The following is a 19,913-nucleotide window of genomic DNA, read 5'->3' as shown; positions in this document are numbered from 1 at the left end:
GAATCCTCTTGCTGTGAAAACAATCAAACAAAAAAGAAAGTCAGCTGCTATTTCAGATGTCCCCAAGTCTTGTTTGTTTGAAATATTTGTATTCCTTCCTTCCCATTGTGGATCCACAGGGTGGCTTAAAGACAGAGTTAACAATGTTAGATGTAATAAAAGTGACATAAGTATATTAAAAACAACAACAACTAGGAGATAAAAGAAACTTCTATGGATTTAAAATTCTCTGACCATATGCTGAGTCTTCATATGCTCCTGCTGTCTTTAAGATTTTTATTTTGCTGCATACCTCATATATTTTCCCACATGGACACAGAAACAGGCCCCTTTCTGTCTTCCTGCTCATTTCCGTGTGCCTCCAGGCTATTTCTTCTCAAATCACACTAATCCTTGGTTGTTGTAACCCAGCATTCAAGGTGAACGGATGTATGTATAAAGCAGCCTTCACCAACCTGGAGCTCTCCAGCATGGCCGTGCCGGCTGGGGCTGATGGGAGTTATAATCCAGAACATCTGGAGGGTGCCAGGTTGGTGAAGTCTGGTATGAAGGAAACGAGGCATGGCAGTGCAGCTGTTAACCTGATTGGGTATATTTCCTCTCCATGTCCCACTGGTATTGTAGCACATTTAAGCATTTATAGAGCAGGTCAGAGTATTCAAAGCATGCCACCTCCCTTATTTTGTTGCAATCCTTACAACAACCCTGTAAAGCCAGTGCGGTATAGTGGTTAGACTTGAGTGTCAAATTGGAACCTGGGGGACTTGAGTTCGAATCCCTGCTCAGCCCTGAAGCTCACTGGGTGACCTTGGGCCAGTCATTGTCTCTCAGCCCAACCTACCTCACAGGGTCATTGTGAGCATAAAACTGGAAGGAGGAGAACCATGTTTGTACACCACCTTGAATTCCTTAGAGGAATAATAATAATAATGCAGGTCAGTATTATTTTCTGTGGAGCAAAACTCTGCTCTCTCACCCTCCCTTTCGCCTGAGCCAGCCACACACGTCTTTCCTACAAAGTTTCCCAAATATACAAGCACAGGATAGGTTCTCTCTGGCAGCATCACTGAGAAAACCCAGTGATGCTTAATACCAGATAGCCGTTTCCCCAGCTGTCAAAAGGTGTGAATGGGCTACTGAGAAACCTTGGCTGAGAAGAGCTAGCTGCCTGTTAAAAAGGACTGTGGGTAAGAAACCCTTAAAAAGTGACTATAAAGATGGTTCTTTGACCATTGTTGACCATCAGAAAATCTGCAACTGGCCATCGATGCTGTGTTACTCATGAGGAGACCAGAAGCCTGTTTGTAAGTAACCAGGACAAGATAGACTTGAGCTAAAGAGCTCCTTTTATTTTCAGTATTCTGCTTCGTCCCTTTGTTCTCTTCCTTGTCTTCTTTATTCCTAACAAACATTCTATAATTTAGCAGTCAGGTCTGTGTACCCAGTTGCCAACCTCACAGGTTTAGTGTAAACCCCATATGTGTTTAAGCCACTTGGTTCATGCTATAGAGGTATAGGTATAGGCAGAGAAAAGCAGGCTGCTCTGATCTCTGGGAGAGGCAGAGATCTGAGTGCTGGCTCTGTGCCCCTTGTAAGCTGAGTGGGACCTTGACAGAGAAAAGCAAGTTTCTTTTGCCCCAGAGAGAGACAAGTAAACTGGATGCTACATTGAGGGCCCCAGGATCTCTTCTTGCCTGGGAGCTGTAGATACTAAAAGGAGAGGGTGATGGCAGCAATTACCAGATAGTTTGGGATGCAACTGGCCTACCTTGTAATGCTGTTGTGCAAGGAAGGGAATAAGCAGGCTGTTCTAACCTTCCCCTTCTGTTACATTATCATCATTTCATCTTGCTGATTTGGGAGGGGTGGCTCAGCTGAGAGATGGTGGCTTGTCTAAGACCGCTTAATGGCTTCATGGCGTAGGTGAATTTTGCATCAGGTCTTCCAGAGGTGTAGGCCAGACTCACCACCACTGTTGAAGGTGCCACTTCCTTTGCTATTTGGTGGTAGTAAGAGCTCTGTTTCAACTAACCATGAATGCTGTCTTGCACAAGAGCTCTGAATTGGCCCCTCTTGATATAGGGAAACCTGTACAAAAGTGCACACACATGTGCACAACTGCAGCTGTAATATGTGTTAATGACAAGGTGTGTATTTTTACCCCTAAGTTCCCTGCAGATTCAAATTCTCAAGAGACATCGACCAAAGGTGCATTAACTAATCAAACTGTGATTTCAAATTGATTATTGCAAATTGCCAACCATAATAGAATTCTCATAATGGGAGTCATAAAAAAGGTAGAGCCTGCTTGCAGCTGCCTACAACTGGCTGTCCTTGGCTGCCGTCTCGGGATGAATTTATGTTTCCTCTCCTAACGTAGAGATGTCTCTATGAGTGGATAACCTTGGGCTGTTGTCCTAAAGCAGGGACCCCTAACCTTTTTTTACTGAAGCAGATGCTCATGCTGCTGTTTCATATTCTCTCTCCCTCTCTTTCTCTCTCATACATGCACCACTACCACCATCATCACCACCACTCCCCTTTACAAGACACTCTTTTTGTCCTGTCAACCACACAATATAGTTGGCAGTAATTGGCAGAGCGCCAGCCAGATGAGCTTGGCTGTGGATTGCTGGCATTTTATCACACTTCACAATGTGGCAGCAGCCCCTGTGTACCTCTCTGCTAGTTTCCTTGGTAACCACATCACTCTTCCAGAGATCTGCAATGTCAAAAAAATAAAACAGGATGACACGAGGGCACCTTTCAGTACAAACAACTGCCCTGCACTCCTCTCATTCTTTCCGCCAAAAGGAAACAATGTTTGGGAGGCATTGAGGAGCTCATTGTGCATGTCTGGACTTTATATGAGGTGGGGGGGAGTGGAGGGGGATCATTCTTGCTTGAAGACTGCCTGCATAGAATACACAGTTCAGACAGATGCGTAAAGGCTGCTAGCTTGGAAAATGGCTGCCCAGCAAATTGAAGGGTGCATGCAGACTAACACCTATGGTGGGCCTGTAGAATATCTGTGCTATCTGTTCCCCTACATTCAGTCTTAGCAAAGTTCTTAATGACCAAAGATTCAGGATAATCTGGTGAAGACTGCAATGGATTAGGCCTGCATCAACATTTACCTCTCTAAAATATAATGGTTTAATTCAGTCTGTTTCCAAGTCTCCTCTCCATGCTGGTCTTTTAGGTTTTGGAAACTAACCAATTATATGTATAGTATGAAAACGTGCTGCTAATAATAATGTAGACCTGATATATGAGACCAGGTTCTACCAACTTTGGTTGGTGGCCTAGCTACACCCCTATCTGGACAGGAATAACCTGGCTTCAGTTGTCCATGGTCTGGTCACCTCCAAGTTAGATTACTGCAATGTGTTCTATGTGGGGCTGCCTTTGAAGACGGTTCGGAAACTGCAGCTTGTGCAGAATGCAGCGGCCAGATTGGTAACAGGGACCAGACGGCTCGAACATATAAAACTGATTCTGGCCACTTGCATTGGCTGCCTGTATGTTTCCGAGCTCGATTCAAGGTGCTAGTTTTAACCTATAAAGCCTTACACAGCTTGGGACCACAATACCTGATGGAACGCCTTTCCCGACATGAACCCACCTGTACACTACGCTCAACATCAAAGGCCCTCCTCTGGGTGCCTACTCCGAGGGAAGCTCGGAGGATGGCAACAAGGGAGAGGGCTTTCTTAGTGGTGGCCCCCAAATTATGGAATGATCTCCCTGATGAGGTGCGCCTGGCACCAACACTGTTATCTTTTCAGCACCATGTGTTTTTAAATTGTTTTTTAAGTGTTTTTAAATTTGTATATTTGTATGTTTGTTTTTAATGTTTTTAATTGTTGTAAATCGCCCAGAGAGCTTCGGCTATGGGGCGGTATACAAATGTAATTATTATTATTATTATTATTATTATTATTATTATTATTATTATTATAAGGATAAATTATAAATTATACAAAGGATAAATTTATTATTATTATTATTATACAAAGGATAAACAACAGAATTACAAACAATATTAAAACAAATGCAGAACTAAAATGCTCACAAAATAACAATAATTTAAAACACAATAATAATAATAATAATAATATAATAATAATAATAAATATTGAGACTTACTTTTAGAAATTGCAGAGGGATGAAATAAGTGGTAGATTAAAGAAACTGTAGAATTACCTAACATTTAAGCAAAGTTCACTTGGCTAACATTGGGCTAGCCCAGTGACTACTGAGATATTCTGGGCAAGATCATATACATACACATATAATGACATACAGAGCCACCATTTTGAGTCATATGAATGGGCTCATCTAATTTACCTTATTGATCGATTGTATTTATGAATCAACCTTCTTCCAACAGAGCCCAGGGTGATGTACAACAAAGGATAAACAACAGAATTACAAACAATATTAAAACAAATGCAGAACTAAAATGCTCACAAAATAACAATAATTTAAAACACAAATCCACACATCGCTGTTCAGAGCAAACACTGCAATAACAAACTGAAAAGGCCTTATTGGGCAGAATTAATTCTTCACATTTTTTGGTCCAGTTTTTCCTAGGCATGAGATCCCTCACCTTGTATACAAATCATATGCCCTGACTCTCTCTACCCAGATTGAAGGTCATTCTTAGTAGGTGAAGGTTGACAGTGAACATAGAACTACCCATCTACCTTTGGCTGTCAGTTTGCACAATGGGTGCCTATTCCCGTTATCTTTTTCATATATATTATTCATTATGAACTGATTAGCCAAGTCCCACAATTGCAAAGCTTGTATTCTTTCTATGTACTAACATTTGAATGAATGAGCAGTCAAGTAGAAAATGAATTTATTAGTGTCTGATTGTATTACCAAATTCTTGTACTGGCAAACAGGGAGTCATCTTTAATACAGGAGGAGAGTAAAGAAAAAGTATTTATAGAAATTACGCATACTCCATAATGCTTGCTGCCAAATAGACAATGTATTTCAATAAGAATTGGATACCTCTTTTATTCAATATGAAGGGAAATGTAAGGGTTATTTTCTGTTTATTTACTTGCTATATTATTTATATAAAACTGCCCAATAAAATTGCTCTGTAGCCAGCTCACAAACATAAAATAATAAAATACAATTAAAACACAATATCCTAAAACAACATGCAGCCTAAAAATGTTCACAGAGAGAAGAAAACATTTTTTTGTTGTTTTAAAAATACATGGTGTGTAAACTATAGGTTGTATTCACATAGTGCTGAGTCAGGGTCCTCTCAGTGCAAGGATTGCCACTAACACAATGGGACCTCCCTGTGTGTACCCCCTAAACTAAAACTGTACTGGGGTTCCCCCAACCCTCCGTATATGGAGAGGGTGCAGGGAGGAGAGGGGGAAAGTCCCATTGTGTTAGTGGTAATCCTTGCATTGACACAACGAGTTAGTAAATGCCACCCAGTAGTTCAAATGACCATAAAGAATTACCAGACAAGCCTCTCTGAGGAGGCTTTTCCACAACCAGGGTGACCTAGAAAAAATGTCTTCTCCCTGGTCATACCTGCTTTACTTCACTTGCCAGGGATACATGGAGCAGGGCCTAGAAGAGGATCTTAAGATTCAAGGAAGTATATGTGGGCAAATATGATCTGATTCCAAGTCACTTGGGCTTTAGAGGTTAAAACCAGCATTTAGAATTGGGCCCAGGAATCAGTGGTGTGGTCTCCAGCATCCTATGAGCCAATCAGCATGAAAGGGGAATGTGTTAGCCACTGAGAAGAATCCTCTAACATGCTTCCTTGTCCTTTCCTGCTGATTGGAGCCAATCAGAGTGAAATGAAGTGAGTCAGCCACTGAGAAGACTCTTTTCAGTAGCTAACAATCTCATCTTTTGTTCTTATTGGTTCCTAGGGATATCTTGTTGTGGAAGAAGGCATTAATAAGAATCTCATTCTCAACTCAGCAGCAAAAAAAGGAGGGGTGTGGCTGTGACTATCATGAAGGGATCCTGTACTTCTGAGTTTGCCACTACACTACTGCCAGGAATAGACTGGGATCCAGTACAGCTGGTGAAGCACTGGCATAATATGATCAAAGCTCCCAGTTAGCAGTCTTGCTGTCCAATTTGGACCAACTACAGTTTCTGAACCATTTACAAAGGCAGCTCCACGTACAACACACTGCAATATTCTAAATGGGTGGTTATCAGAGCATCGGTAACTCCAATAAACAGGAGGCTGCCAAATTCTGGGCAACTCTGGCTAGATATCTCCATCCAGGGAAGATCACAGCTGACATAACAGTTGAATCTGATAAAAAACATTCCAAGTCACAGAGGCCACTTGGACCTCTAGTCACTATTGTAGATCAATATGCATCCCCAAACTAAACATGAACGTCTCAGGGAGACTGCAGTTCCTTCCAGAATAGGTTGAACACCACTCACCTGGGTGGATGAACCATTTCTGTCTTATCTGGACTGAGTCTCAATTTATTAGCCCTCATCCAATCCATCACTGCACCCAGGCACTGATTCTGGACACCCACAGCCTCACCTGATGGGGAAAAAAGATACGGCTGAGTATTACCTGCTTATTAGTGATACCTCCCACTAATTCTCTGGATAATCTCTCTCAGTGATTTAATGTAGTATGAAATCAGTAAACAGTTAAACAGCATGGGGGAAAGAGACTGGAGCTGCTATGGGGTAGAGCAGTGCTCTTCTAGCACCACCCTGTGGAGTCCAAATAGGAGTAGAACTATTGCAAAGTGGTCCGCAACACCTAACTTGGACAGCCTATCCAGAAGGCTCCTCAAAGCTGCTAAGTCCAAGAGAATCAATAGGGTTGCCCTCCGTCCCTCCAAAAAGATTATCCCACAGTTTTTGTCACAAAACCAGGCCTAAAGCCCAATTAAAATGGATCAAGAAAATCTCTTTCATGTAAAAGTAACTAGAGTTTGTCACAATTGTTTTACAACTTTAATTCTGCCCATACTTCCCACCCCAAGTAACAGTAAGGAGAGAATAAATACCTTCTTATGATAATAGAATCTCATGCTTCCTGTCATCTCAGACATCAAGTCCCACCCACTGAATGCAAAAACACAAAAGGCCTGCCCAGTGGACACTTCTGAGCTTTTAGCAGGCAGTGCTGTTAACTCTTCAGTTTTGTTCCCAGAGCATTTAATGTATTAAGGTATCTCATGAAAGCTGGATATTTTAACCAAAGATTAATCCCCTGACCCATAAGTGTGTGGTGGGCTGTCTGCTTATATCTTGGACACTTAACTCACCTGGTGCCAACACTGACATCTTTTGGATGCCAGGTTAAAATGTTTTTCTTCAACCAGGCATTTGCTTGCTTGCTTGATTTTTAAAAAATGTATAAGCTGCTTAATAAAAAAAGAAAAGAAACCCTCTAAGCATTTTACATAAAATGCTGTAAATATTGATAGAATTCGAAAAGTTTCAATTATTGTAAGTTGCGTAGAGATTGGCCTGCATTACGGGACTAACTCATCAAATAATATGGTGTGCTTCAGTAGGCAGCACAATATGTATTTGTAAATTACCCTCCCTCTAAAGAGTCAATGTGTGGCATTTACACGGGATTCACAGTATCTCTGTATGTCAGGTATGCTGAGATGAGCAATGGTAACTCGGTCCAGAATATCCAATGAGTTTCCCATCTTTGGAGAGGTTTGGAAGTGGGCTTTCCATCATCAAAGGCAAACCACCCAACACAAGGAGCAGTCTGTTGCAAGCTACACCATAAATCTCAACCCACCTACCAATACTCAACCCAGTTTAGGAATTTGAGCTGCAGTTTGCTGATTTCTGTTTGTGCTTGGGCCATGACAAGGTATATAACTTTGCTGCATGTCTTCCCCAATAAGAAAAAAGGGTTGCCACCAGGTTCTGTATTGTTAAATAGCCAGGCGATCTGCACTGTTGTGCTCGTACAGTCATCTAGAGCGCTGTTCTTCAAACTTGGGTCCCCTTGGCCATTGGCTACGCTGGCTGGGGTTGATGGGAGTTGTAGTCCAAAAACGTGGGGACCCAAGATTGAAGAACAGTGATGAGTCTTTGAGACCCCTTGCATATTGCTGTTCTTTGTTTCCCTCTCTTTCACTCTTCTTCCTGCTCCGTTCTCCATGGAATGCTGGTGAAGGGGAAGACATTAGGATTGCTGAATTCTTTTCTGACCAGGCTGCTTGTGCTTCTAACAAATCTAGCAACTAAACCCTTTCCTTCCATGAAAATGTTGGATGGAGAAAAATGTTGTTATGCAGGAATGGAATGCCCCCAGCCCACATATCTGAGATGCCCACAACTAAATTTCCAGAGCCCTTTGTGTCACCTCTCAAACAGCAGTGGGGAAAGAAAAGGGTTTTGAGGTTGTGAAGAGTGAGCAATTGCAGCTCCTTTCTCTGCAATATCTGCTGCAAGAAGATCAAAGCAGAGAAGAAACTGTCTCAGCAGACTTGGGTTCATTGCAAATATGTAAAATGTGCTCCATCATTTTGCAACTACATTCACGCAGTTTTCAGGATCTGTTTGCATTTTAAAATGTTTGAGGCTTTTAAGTAGCCTTAAGGCAGAGCTTGATGTTCCGTTGTGCATTGACTTGATTTGCATTCATCTGCTTGCATTATTGAGTTCTTTTTGCCTTTTGCACAGTCAGGACAGCTAAAGTAGTTAGTAGTAGTGGAAAGTAGTTTTTTTGGGTGATTTGTATATGGGTCTGGCCTTCCCCACCACTGAAATTTGGGCCCTGGCAGCTTTCCACTGGGACAATGTGGCTCTTCTTCTTCTTCCTCATCCTCATCCTCATCATCCTTTTTATTTGTGTGCTGCCTTTCCACAAAAAATTGTGCTCAAAGTGGCTTACAACAAACAATTACAAGAACAATTTCATAATAACAAAAATAATAAAACAGTAACAACAAATATCACAGCAAACACAAAACCTTTTTCAACGCTATAAATATAGCATTACATCCATTAACAGGCAACATTACGCTTCTTGGCAATATAGCAAAAATAAAAGGAAATTAGACAGTTTCAACTTTACTCCTAGAAACATCCCACCCACTATGGTATTCAGAGTCCCATTCCTGCCGCAGCTTCTTGTAAGGCTTCTAAAGGCAGGGGGTGGTGGGGTAGCTGGAAACACTCTCCTCATGATGAGGTGTTCTTCATGTGGCCCTCAACCCCAAAATGTTCCCCATCCCTGTGTTAAAGTCTTGAGAACTTCCCATCCCCGTTCTCCAGAAAGAAATCGACAACCTATTTGTTATCACAGCAATAGGTTTACAATGCAAATGGAAAGAAGTCTTTAATGGTGATGATACAATGGGGAACGGGGGTAGCAGAGTCAACTTGGTGTCCTCTTCACAGAGTTTAAAGAAAGGCTCTCTTTTTAGTTCAGCTTACAAGATAGCTAGAACTGAATGTTTTGTCTTTCCCACGAACAGTGGGCATTGGGTGAGATTCATTGGGAGAATTCTCATTCCATAAAATGAGATAGGATTGTTCAGATGAAAAGCTTTTGTGAAGCATTAAGTGTCACATTTAAATAAGCATTAAGAAGAGCACATGGAGAGTTTGAAAGGGAGCTGGGCAAGAAGCACTTCTCCAGCCAGTTGAATTCCTTTCTTTTCCACTTGTGTTTCACACATCTGATGAAGAAGGTGGTTTATGAAAGCTCAAAACACAATAAACCAGTTAGCTTCTAAAGTGCTGAGGACTCTCAAAGAGCTTAGTAGCTGGTCTTCTTTGTTAGCTTTCTTTTCCTTGGCACTTATGGTATCTTTGAACTGTATCTCGTTTTAGATCTCTAGTTCTTCATTGTGTAAGTAGGCAGTATAAGTCAAATTCTACACTTATATGTACTCTTGCTTTTGTATATGTTGCTTTTACTGCACAAGATTTTATTATCTTGTGTCCAGATTTTTAATGTTTATTGTATCTGTATGCTTATTTTGTACGTCACCCAGAGTGGCTGGATAGCCAGCCAGATGGGCGACTAAGAAATTCAATAAATAAATAAATAAATAAATAAATAAATTTTGTATCCATTGACACTTCTAATCAGCTGCCTGCCATGATCCCAATCAGTGACAAACTAGTAATGGCAGAGAGGTTGGAGGCATTTCTCATCTGGAAGATTCTTCTGAGACACTTCTATAATTTTTCATTTTTTAAAAAATCAGTTTTACTTGAATTTGACATCAAACTGTTAAATTAGATCTCAATTAAATGCCACCTCTGGTAATTTTTTTGTTCTTAATTTTTATAGGATGAAGATGATCCGATCATTTGTGTTGAACTTAATAGGGTTTGTCCCAAGGCAACACTGTAGGCCTCTGAAGTGTCTGATACGGGTTCTGATCATGTTTGGAACCCATGGATTAAGAAGCAGCGGCGTAGATTCTACTAAAACTATTACTCAAAAATTCTGGTAATAAGCCCTCTAATTCTAGATTTTTACATTCTAAAAAGTGTGGCATCTGGCCCAGAAGGAAAAACAAATTGCTCAGATCAGTTTTTCTAGTTGGTTTGCAATCCTAATTTATACAAAGACATTGTTCATATGTAATGCTAAGCTGCAGTTTAGTGGTATGCGTATCAGCAGAAAGGAGCCTGCATGAAGCTCCAGGCTTACGTGCTCCCCACCTCTCTTCTCCCCCAGTGTGTCCAGGAAGATGATTTTACCCGAGAAAGCTTCATCTTCCCATTGTTCCTGACTTGTTATGGGCAAACCAGAAACAGTGGTTTCAAACAATCTTTAGTTAATTAATAAAGACAGCTTTATAACCCACCAGTTGGAGTCGGTTTGCTTTGAAACAGACTTTGTTGTTATGCGCCTTCAAGTCGATTATGACATGGCGACCCTATGAACCAGTGACCACCAATAGCATATGTCATGAACCACCCTGTTCAGATCTTGTAAGTTCAGGTCTGTGGCTTTCTTTATGGAATCAATCCATCTCTTGTTTGGCCTTCCTCTGTTTCTACTCCCTTCTGTTTTTTTCCAACATTAATGTCTTTTCTAGTGAATCATATCTTCTCATTAAGTGTCCAAAGTGTCAGCTTCTGATGGGTGACAGCTGGTCCATTGACTAATTAGCCAGCAGTTAGCTGGGTCATAAGTCTGCCAAGGTAGGCAGATAACAGGAACAGGACAAGAGAAGGTCAGAAGAGAGTTTCCAAGCAAGGTACCGAAATCAGTATCCAAAAGCGCTGTCAAGAAAAGCTGGGTCCAGTGAGCTAAGAGTTCAATCCGAGGATCTGGGTTCTGGAAGCTAGGTCTCATGTGGAGGTCACAACCAACGTTGTAGTCAGCAGCCTGCTGCAGTCACGAACTGCCTTTTAAATCCCACTCCCTAAGACAGGTGCACGTAATCGGCCTCCCAGCTTCTAAGAGCTTGCTTGTCTTAAACGGACAGACTGACGGCGTTGTTGCAATACTCGATGGCGTCTTCACTCTGCAGGGGCAAGGAGAGCCTCCTGTTCATCATCTGAATCCGACTGAGGGGCTTCAGCCTTGTCCTGGACACTCTCCAGCTGAGGGAGAGCTGGAGCTTTGTCCTCGGGGATTCTGCTTGTTCCTTCTCCTGAGTCTGCTGCTGCTGCCCCCGAGTCATCGTCGTCCTCCGAAGGGGCCATAGCACTAAGTATGATAACCTCAGTTTCATCATTTTAGCTTCTAGTGATGGTTCTGGTTTAATTTGTTCTAACACCCAATTATTTGGTTTTTTTGCAGTCCATGGTATGCGCAAAGCTCTCCTCCAACACCACATTTCAAATGAGTTTATTTTTCTCTTATCCACTTTTTTCACTGTCCAACTTTCACATCCATACATAGAGATCGGGAATACCATGGTCTGAATGATCCTGGCTTTAGTGTTCAGTGATACATCTTTGCATTTGAGGACCTTTTCTAGTTCTCTCATAGCTGCCCTCCCCAGTCCTAGCCTTCTTCTGATTTCCTGACTATTGTCTCCATTTTGGTTAATGACTGTGCCAAGGTATTGATCCTTGACAAGTTCAATGTCCTCGTTGTCAACTTTAAAGTTACATAAATCTTCTGTTGTCATTACTTTAGTCTTCTTGACATTCAACTGTAGTCCTGCTTTTGTACTTTCCTCTTTCACTTTCATCAGCATTTGCTTCAAATCATTACTGGTTTCTGCTAAGAGTATGGTATTGTCTGCATATCTTAAATTATTGATATTTCTCCCTCCAATTTTCACACCTCCTTCATCTTGGTCCAATCCTGCTTTCCGTATGATATGTTCTGCATATAGATTAAACAAGTAGGTTGATAAAATACACCCGTCTCACACCCTTTGCGATGGGAACCAATCGGTTTCTCCATATTCTGTCCTTACAGTAGCCTCTTCTCCAGAGTATAGGTTGTGCATCAGGGAGTCATTTGATCTGCAGACATTGGAGGATGACATTGCTCAGCGCCATGCCATCTAATAACTGCTGCATATGAACCTGCAATTGAAGTCACAACAGCAAGCCAGAAGGATAGCAGAGGCTGCTCAAGGAAAGTGTCCATTTCCAGCTAAGCTCGAGGTGCTATGGACCTTGCTGGCAGACTGCCCAGTTTATGGGGAGACTCAATTTATGATGCGGTTTTTTCTTTATTAGGCGGTTCTTCTGGATCCTATACTGTGGCCCCCGGCTTGCCCTTATGGCCGGCAATCTTAAATCAATCTTAGGTACAGACGCACTGGTCCAGGGGATTATTGATAAAGACATACAATTGGGCGGGGTTATTGGCCCCTTCCCATCATCCCCTACCTCTGCTCTCACAATGCCCCCCCATAGGGCCCAATGTGGCAGTGGGCGGAGTCTACCTGATTCATCATCCATCATACAAGTGGGGTCAGTCAGTAATGGCTTCATACCAGATAGACTATGCACAGTGCACTACACTGCATTCCATATGGTGCGCGGCTGTGGCAGAGGTGCCTTGTGGGCAAGGGTGGCAGCTAATCTGCCTGCATTGCTGGATGTTGAGTTTTGCCTTTTAGGTCAACTATGCAGCAGAGCATTACCTATGGGCTGCTGTATTCTTGTATGGAGCACTTCAGCTCCTTCTTGGAAGGGACAGTCAGGAGACGAGAGGGCTCAGAAGCAGTGGGGCATTATGTTCATGATTTACGGTTCACGGGTAGGGCAGACTTTGGGTGCATGTTAGCACCTGATGGCACCGTTTATGGTGTGGCTATGAACTGGGGGGTTCCTTTGGCAGCTGGGAAAATGGAGGATCCTGCCCTAGGGTTCACCTTCCAGGGTATTAAGATTGTCTCTTGGACCCAGGGCTGCAGGCTGCCCGAGAAAAGGGCTTGAACCGTTGCAGATCAAGATCCTGGAGTTTTCAGGGGCTGGTAAAGTGTTTGCTTTCTGCCCTTCAGGTGTTGGGGGCCTTCGACGGTGGGGTTTATGGTGCCATAACAGGGATGTCACAGCCTTACCACAGCTTCAGAGTTTGTTTTGTTTTTGTTTTTGGCTGCCTTATGCGCCAACCTGAGGCGTGCCCCCCCCCTTTCCGACAGTGTGTCAGTGGTGTTTTTAGTTAGAGGAGGGAACGACTCTGGGGAGGAGAACTGCTAGTCCCATACCACACACTGGGAGATGGGGGAGGGGAGTCAGATATGGCCATATGCCCATCTGTTGCCCCAGCATGCTCACCAGCTATCAGAGGGCAGGAGGGGATTTCTGGGAGTTAGGGGCCGGCAGGGGCTATGCAAAGTGTGGCCTATTCCTATGAATCACGCGCAGGAATTCATCATGGATGGTAGGAGTAAAGCCTGTCCATCAGAGTGTTGCAAGGTAGGCTGGCAGGAGGCCTTTGGGGCCATTCAGATGGCTTGGGATATGTTGTGTGCTGGCCGGCTGGCCCATGCACACCACCGTACCCTTTATCCTCATCCTCCGTGTTCACCTGACCCACCAGGGATTGTTGTTCAGGGAGGTGCCCTGTGACCAGCAGTTGCGGGCAGCGGCCCTCGCACTTAATTTTGGAGCCTTCCGGATGGAGGGCGGGAGTGTTTGGGTCCAGGTCAGACTTCCCTACGAGCCATCCTGCTGTCCGAAGTTTGTTTCCAGGCAGGCCAGGGGCACAAGAGGCACACCATTATTTTATCCTGCCCCGGGACTGGACACTTGTCCCGTGAGGGTGTCACAGTGTTTTTTGGCCTGTAGCTACAGGCCCGGTTGCCTGATACTCAGGGGGAGGGATCTTTCCTCATAAAGTTTTGGTCTAGCGTTGCAGAGCCTGGCAGCAGACACATGGGATTTTGGGGGACATGCTCCTATGGAATTGGGGCTGGGGAATTGCCTACCTGGGCAATTGGTTTGGTATATGCAGGTGTAGGCCGTCGGAAGGTGGAATTATGGGGCACCTGGAGTGCATTCACCCCTGGGCCGAGTCTGAAGGTCCAGGACCCAACTGTTCACGATTGTTTCTGTTTTTGGCAGGTTGCTGGATGGGGATGGAGCAGATGCGCAGTCTACTCTGCAGCCATGGCATGATCTTATAGGCTGGCCTTGGGGCCGCAAATGCACATTGGTTCACGGCTGGGCCTCTGATGGTGGGCCACGGATTGGTGGCTGGGTCGACAGAGTATGCACTGGGATGGTCTCCTACCCATGTTGTTCCAGCAGGGTTGAGTGCGGAAGGTCCCGCAGGTGGTGGTCATTCCCCTGGGTGGGAATGACCTTGGTTACTCAAGGGCAAGGCCCTCAGTGGCAGGCATGTGAGGACATGCGGTTGAGGCCATGATAGCCTCTGGTTGTCTGCCGTGGTCAGACATGGAGGGCAAGGCCCTCAGTGGCAGGCATGTGAGGACATGCGGTTGAGGCCATGATAGCCTCTGGTTGTCTGCCGTGGTCAGACATGGAGGGCAAGGCCCTCAGTGGTAGGCATGTGAGGACATGCAGTTGAGGCCATGATAGCCTCTGGTTGTCTGCCGTGGTCAGACATGGAGGGCAAGGCCCTCAGTGGCAGGCATGTGAGGACATGCGGTTGAGGCCATGATAGCCTCTGGTTGTCTGCCGTGGTCAGACATGGAGGGCAAGGCCCTCAGTGGCAGGCATGTGAGGACATGCGGTTGAGGCCATGATAGCCTCTGGTCATCTGCTGGAGGGCAAGGCATGTGAGTACATGCAGTTGTGAGGCAATGATGGCATCTTCTTGACGGACCTGCAGAGGGGTCTGCACAAGATTCTTATCGGGTGTGGGGTAAAGGGAGACTAAGCAGAGGCTTGTCCCCCTTTTGTGGCAAGGAAGTGTGGGGGAAAGGTTAAAAGGGAAAGGGCAGCTAGGTGACACCTTTAGGCACCTTTGGGGGTGATTGGCGGTCTGGGGGCCTGCAGCTCAGGGCTATACGGCCCGGGGGCAGAACATGGGCTGCCTTTGGGGCCAACGTGCCTCATCCGCTCGGAGTTTCAGGGCTCCGGGGGGCAGTGATGCGAGTTGGACCCCCTACACATCTTCAGGGTGTGGCCTGAGCTGGGGTCTGGCACAGGGCAGCCCCGGGCTCAGGCAAGGGTTTGGTTGCCCTATGGCTGCAAGCAGGCTTTGCCTGGATCATCAGAATGCTCCCGCACTTGATTTCCCCTCTGCAGGTTCATTATTCTAATTGATTCCGTTTAATAAAGTGGTCCATGATTTAACCCAATGAATGGTGTTTGTGTTTTATTTCAGCAATAGGCCGCAATCCCGTTCCGCGCCCGGTATCTGCCGGGCTAAGGGGCGAGTTTGCGGCCGCAGCCGAAGCCTAGGCTGCCATCATGGGGGATGTGTGTGTGCACGCAGCGCGCTGGCGTGCCTGCGTGACACACAATAGGAGGCGGGGCTGCTGAAAGCCATTTAAGGCCACTCCGCCAGCCTCCTGCCCTCCTTTGAATTTTGGCGGCGCCCGCCCAACCCTCCCTCTGCTGCAGTGTGATTCATTTGGTCGCTACGGGGCCGACTAGGAATTTTTGGCCTGCCTGCCTCGCTTTGCTGGCAGGTTTCTTTTGCCTACTCCACACTGTGGTTGGGGGGAAGGGTCAAGGGTTAGCACAGGTGCCTTTGGGGTTAATAGGCTGATTGGTCTGTTTTGGCTTAACATGTTAATGGTCACTGGTCAAGGAAGTGCGGGGGAAAGGTTAAAAGGGAAAGGGCAGCTAGGTGACACCTTTAGGCACCTTTGGGGGTGATTGGCGGTCTGGGGGCCTGCAGCTCAGGGCTATACGGCCCGGGGGCAGAATACAGGCCGCCTTTGGGGCCAACGTGCCTCATCCGCTCGGAGTTTCAGGGCTCCGGGGGGCGGTGATGCAGGTTTGACCCCCTACACATCTTCAGGGTGTGGCCTGAGCTGGGGTCTGGCACAGGGCAGCCCCGGGCTCAGGCAAGGGTTTGGTTGCCCTATGGCTGCAAGCAGGCTTTGCCTGGATCATCAGAATGCTCCCGCACTTGATTTCCCCTCTGCAGGTTCATTATTCTAATTGATTCCGTTTAATAAAGTGGCCCATGATTTAACCCAATGAATGGTGTTTGTGTTTTATTTCGGCAATAGGCCGCAATCAAAGACTTTGCTGTAATCTATAAAGCACAGAGTGATTTCCTGCTGAAATTCCTTGGTCCATTCCATTATCCAACGTATGTTTGCGATATGATCTCTGGTACTTCTTCCCTTTCTAAATCCGGCTTGGACGTCTGGCATTTCTCGTTCCATATATGGTAAGAGCCTTTGTTGTAGAAGGCAGGGGACATACATAGGATGGAATGCAGGTATGTGGAGTTCTTCTGTTTGGATATTCATCTGTGCTCCTTCCCATGCTGATGTTCAGCCTTTTTGTTGTTGTTGCTGCACTGTTTTGTAGAGCTAGGTACAGAACTGTGTTAGACTCTTCTTTAAAAAAAAAATGCTGGCTGAGCAATCCACAGCTGAAGCTGTATAGAGTGGGACCAGCCATCCTGTAAAAAAGAAATAAAAATGTGGCAGAGAAAGGATGTGTGTGTGGGGGGGGGGTTGTGTTGTTTCACTTGTCAAGTCTTGAGAGTTATTCAGTGGGTGCCTGCCCATGACATTTGTGCTGCCAGAAACCATATCAAACTCTGAGAAACGGTGGCAGAATCTCCTGAGAGAATTACATTCTCTGTTGTGCATTGTGCGTTGGGAAATGTACTATATGGACAACAAAAGGATTAGGTGAAATTGTCCCAGATCACCAGGGGCTGCCCTGCCCTGCAACAGAGTGGAACAACTTGATGCAGGCAGCACTATGAAGGAGGCAGGGAAACAAATGAGTGAAGGAATTAATGTCTGGATGGAGCAGCAAGACTTCTGGAGTGTTGGCCCTACCGCATGGAAGGCAAAGATACAACTTGGGCTCCTCTTCAGGCAAAGCAATGTCTTTTGGGTCAGCCACAATAGAAAAGTGGTGTCTACAGTAGCATTCCTTATAAATCCATTAAATAAATGAACAGATTTATTAGAAAAGAGGGACAAACAGGACCAATAATGAGGACGTGAAAATGATTCCCAGCAACATTTGAAAATGTTTCCTGTCATAAGATATTGGATTGCTCTTGACAAAATATCAGTAGCTTTGAAGAATTAGAGGATGGCTTTCTAATAACATTTTATTTATTTATTTTTAATGCTTACCACACTCCAAATGAAAGAACATGCCCATAAGGGTTATTCACAGCCAGTGATTCAAAGATGAAAAGGTGCACCAGAAGATATAATTTGAAAGGACTCTTCCTGCAGCATCCCACCCTGCTTTTGCATACACATCTCCTGGGGCAAGAAAAAGAGGCCCTGACAGAAAGCCACTGACATTCCACTGTGAAGGGAGTGTTTAGTGGAGGCAGGTCGCCCAGATGCCGATTGATGCTGCAATATGCAACCTCAGGGAAATCTCTTTACAGATGGGAGGAAGCGAGACACCGTGGGAGATAAAGCGTGGACAAGAGTATTTGCCTCACAGGGGTGTGCTGTCAGAATGGATTAATGCTGAGGCCGAGAGAGGGAATACAAGGTGACTGGGAAAGTGGAAATCTCATGCAATAAATTTAGCACACACCCACATCCACCAGGGATCAGGGCTTTAACAAATTCTAGTCACTTTCAAGGTAAGAGATATTCAGAGGTGGTTTACCACTGCCTTCCTCGGAGTTTGGATGCATCTTAGTCTCGTGTCTCAGCTTTGACTATTCCGCGTTGCGTGCCTCTGCTAGGAGTCTAGCCTCTTGGTCTAGACTTTTGATGGCATTGCTCTCAGCTTCTTCAACACTCTCAAACCGCCTCACCACGTTAAGGTGTGCATCCCGGAGGAGGATAATCATGTGCTAATAATCATGAGAGACTAGAATGCAAATGTAGGGAAGAGAGAAGAACTAGGAATTGTAGGAAAATGGGGCTTAGGAGACAGAAATGAAGCAGAAGAAAGACTTATCAAATTCTGTGAAGCCAATAATTTGTTTCTTGCAAACATACTTTTTGAACAACTGAAAACACTGGACTTCACCAAATGGTCAATATAGGAATCAAATTGATTATATAATTGGTAACAAAGATGGAGAAGTCCCATACTTTCTTCAAAAACAAGACCAGGAGCAGACTGTGGTACAGATCATGAACTGGTCATATCAAAAATCAGAATAAAGCTGAAGAACAAAGCATTCATAATGCCAAAATACAATTTAAATAACATCCCAGAAGAATATAAAGATCAAATAAGGAACAGATTTGAAGCTTTAAACTTAGTTGACAGAGAACCAGAAGAACTATGGAGCGAAGTCAGAGGCATTATCAGGGAAGAATGCAAAAAGACAATACCTCTCGTTAAAAAGAAAGACCTCAATGGATGACTGAAGAAACTCTTCAAATGGTTAAAGAGAAGGAAAGCGAAAGGAGATAGAAACACAGTTAGATCCCAAAATGCAACAATACAGCGACTAATACGTAGGAACAAAGAGAACTATTACAATAGTTATTGTATAGAAATAGAAAAGGACAACAAAAAGGGAAGAACAAGAGCCCTATTCCAAAAGATTAGAGAAATGAAAGGGAAATTTAGACCAAGAGTAGAGATGTTAAACACACTGACTGTCCGGGATAAAATCAAAGGAAGATGCAAGCAAAACACTGAAGAACTCTGTAAAATAGATGCAAAGATGACAGATTCATTCACAGAGGAACCGTATGATGAAGAACCAGAAATTTTAGAATGTGAGAAATGCCAGATGTCCAAGCTGGATTTAGAAAAGGAAGAGGTACCATATGACTTATGGCAACCCTATGAATCACCGACCTACAATAGCATCTGTCATTAACCACCCTTTTCAAATCTTGTAAGTTCAATCCATCTCTTGTTGGCCTTCCTCTTTTTCTACTCCCTTCTGTTTTTCCCAGCATTATTGTCTTTTCTAGTGAATCATGTCTTCTCATGATGTGTCCAAAGTATGATAACCTCAGTTTCATCATTTTAGCTTCTAGTGATAGTTCTGGTTTAATTTGTTCTAACACCCAATTATTAGTCTTTTTCGCAGTCCATGGTATCCGCAAAGCTCTCCTCCAACACCACATTTCAAATGAGCTGATTTTTCTCTTATTCACTTTTTTCACTGTCCAACTTTCACATTAAAGCTGCCCCAGACTGGTGGGCCCCTGTGTTCGCCAAGCTGTTCACTTTTATCAACCAGTTTGGCTCCATCCCTAAGGGTTGGGCGGACAGTATTGTGATCCCAATCCATAAAAGGGGCTCCAAGTCTGATCCGAAAAACTTTAGACCAGTCAGTCTTATCGATGTGGCAGCAAAATTATATGCTAAATATCTGCTGGGGAAATTACAACTATGGGCTCATGAGAATAAGAGCAAGC

Source organism: Rhineura floridana, chromosome 3 (genome assembly GCF_030035675.1).
Source record: "Rhineura floridana isolate rRhiFlo1 chromosome 3, rRhiFlo1.hap2, whole genome shotgun sequence".
Taxonomy (NCBI): domain Eukaryota; kingdom Metazoa; phylum Chordata; class Lepidosauria; order Squamata; family Rhineuridae; genus Rhineura; species Rhineura floridana.
Note: the sequence above shows the minus strand (reverse complement) of the source record.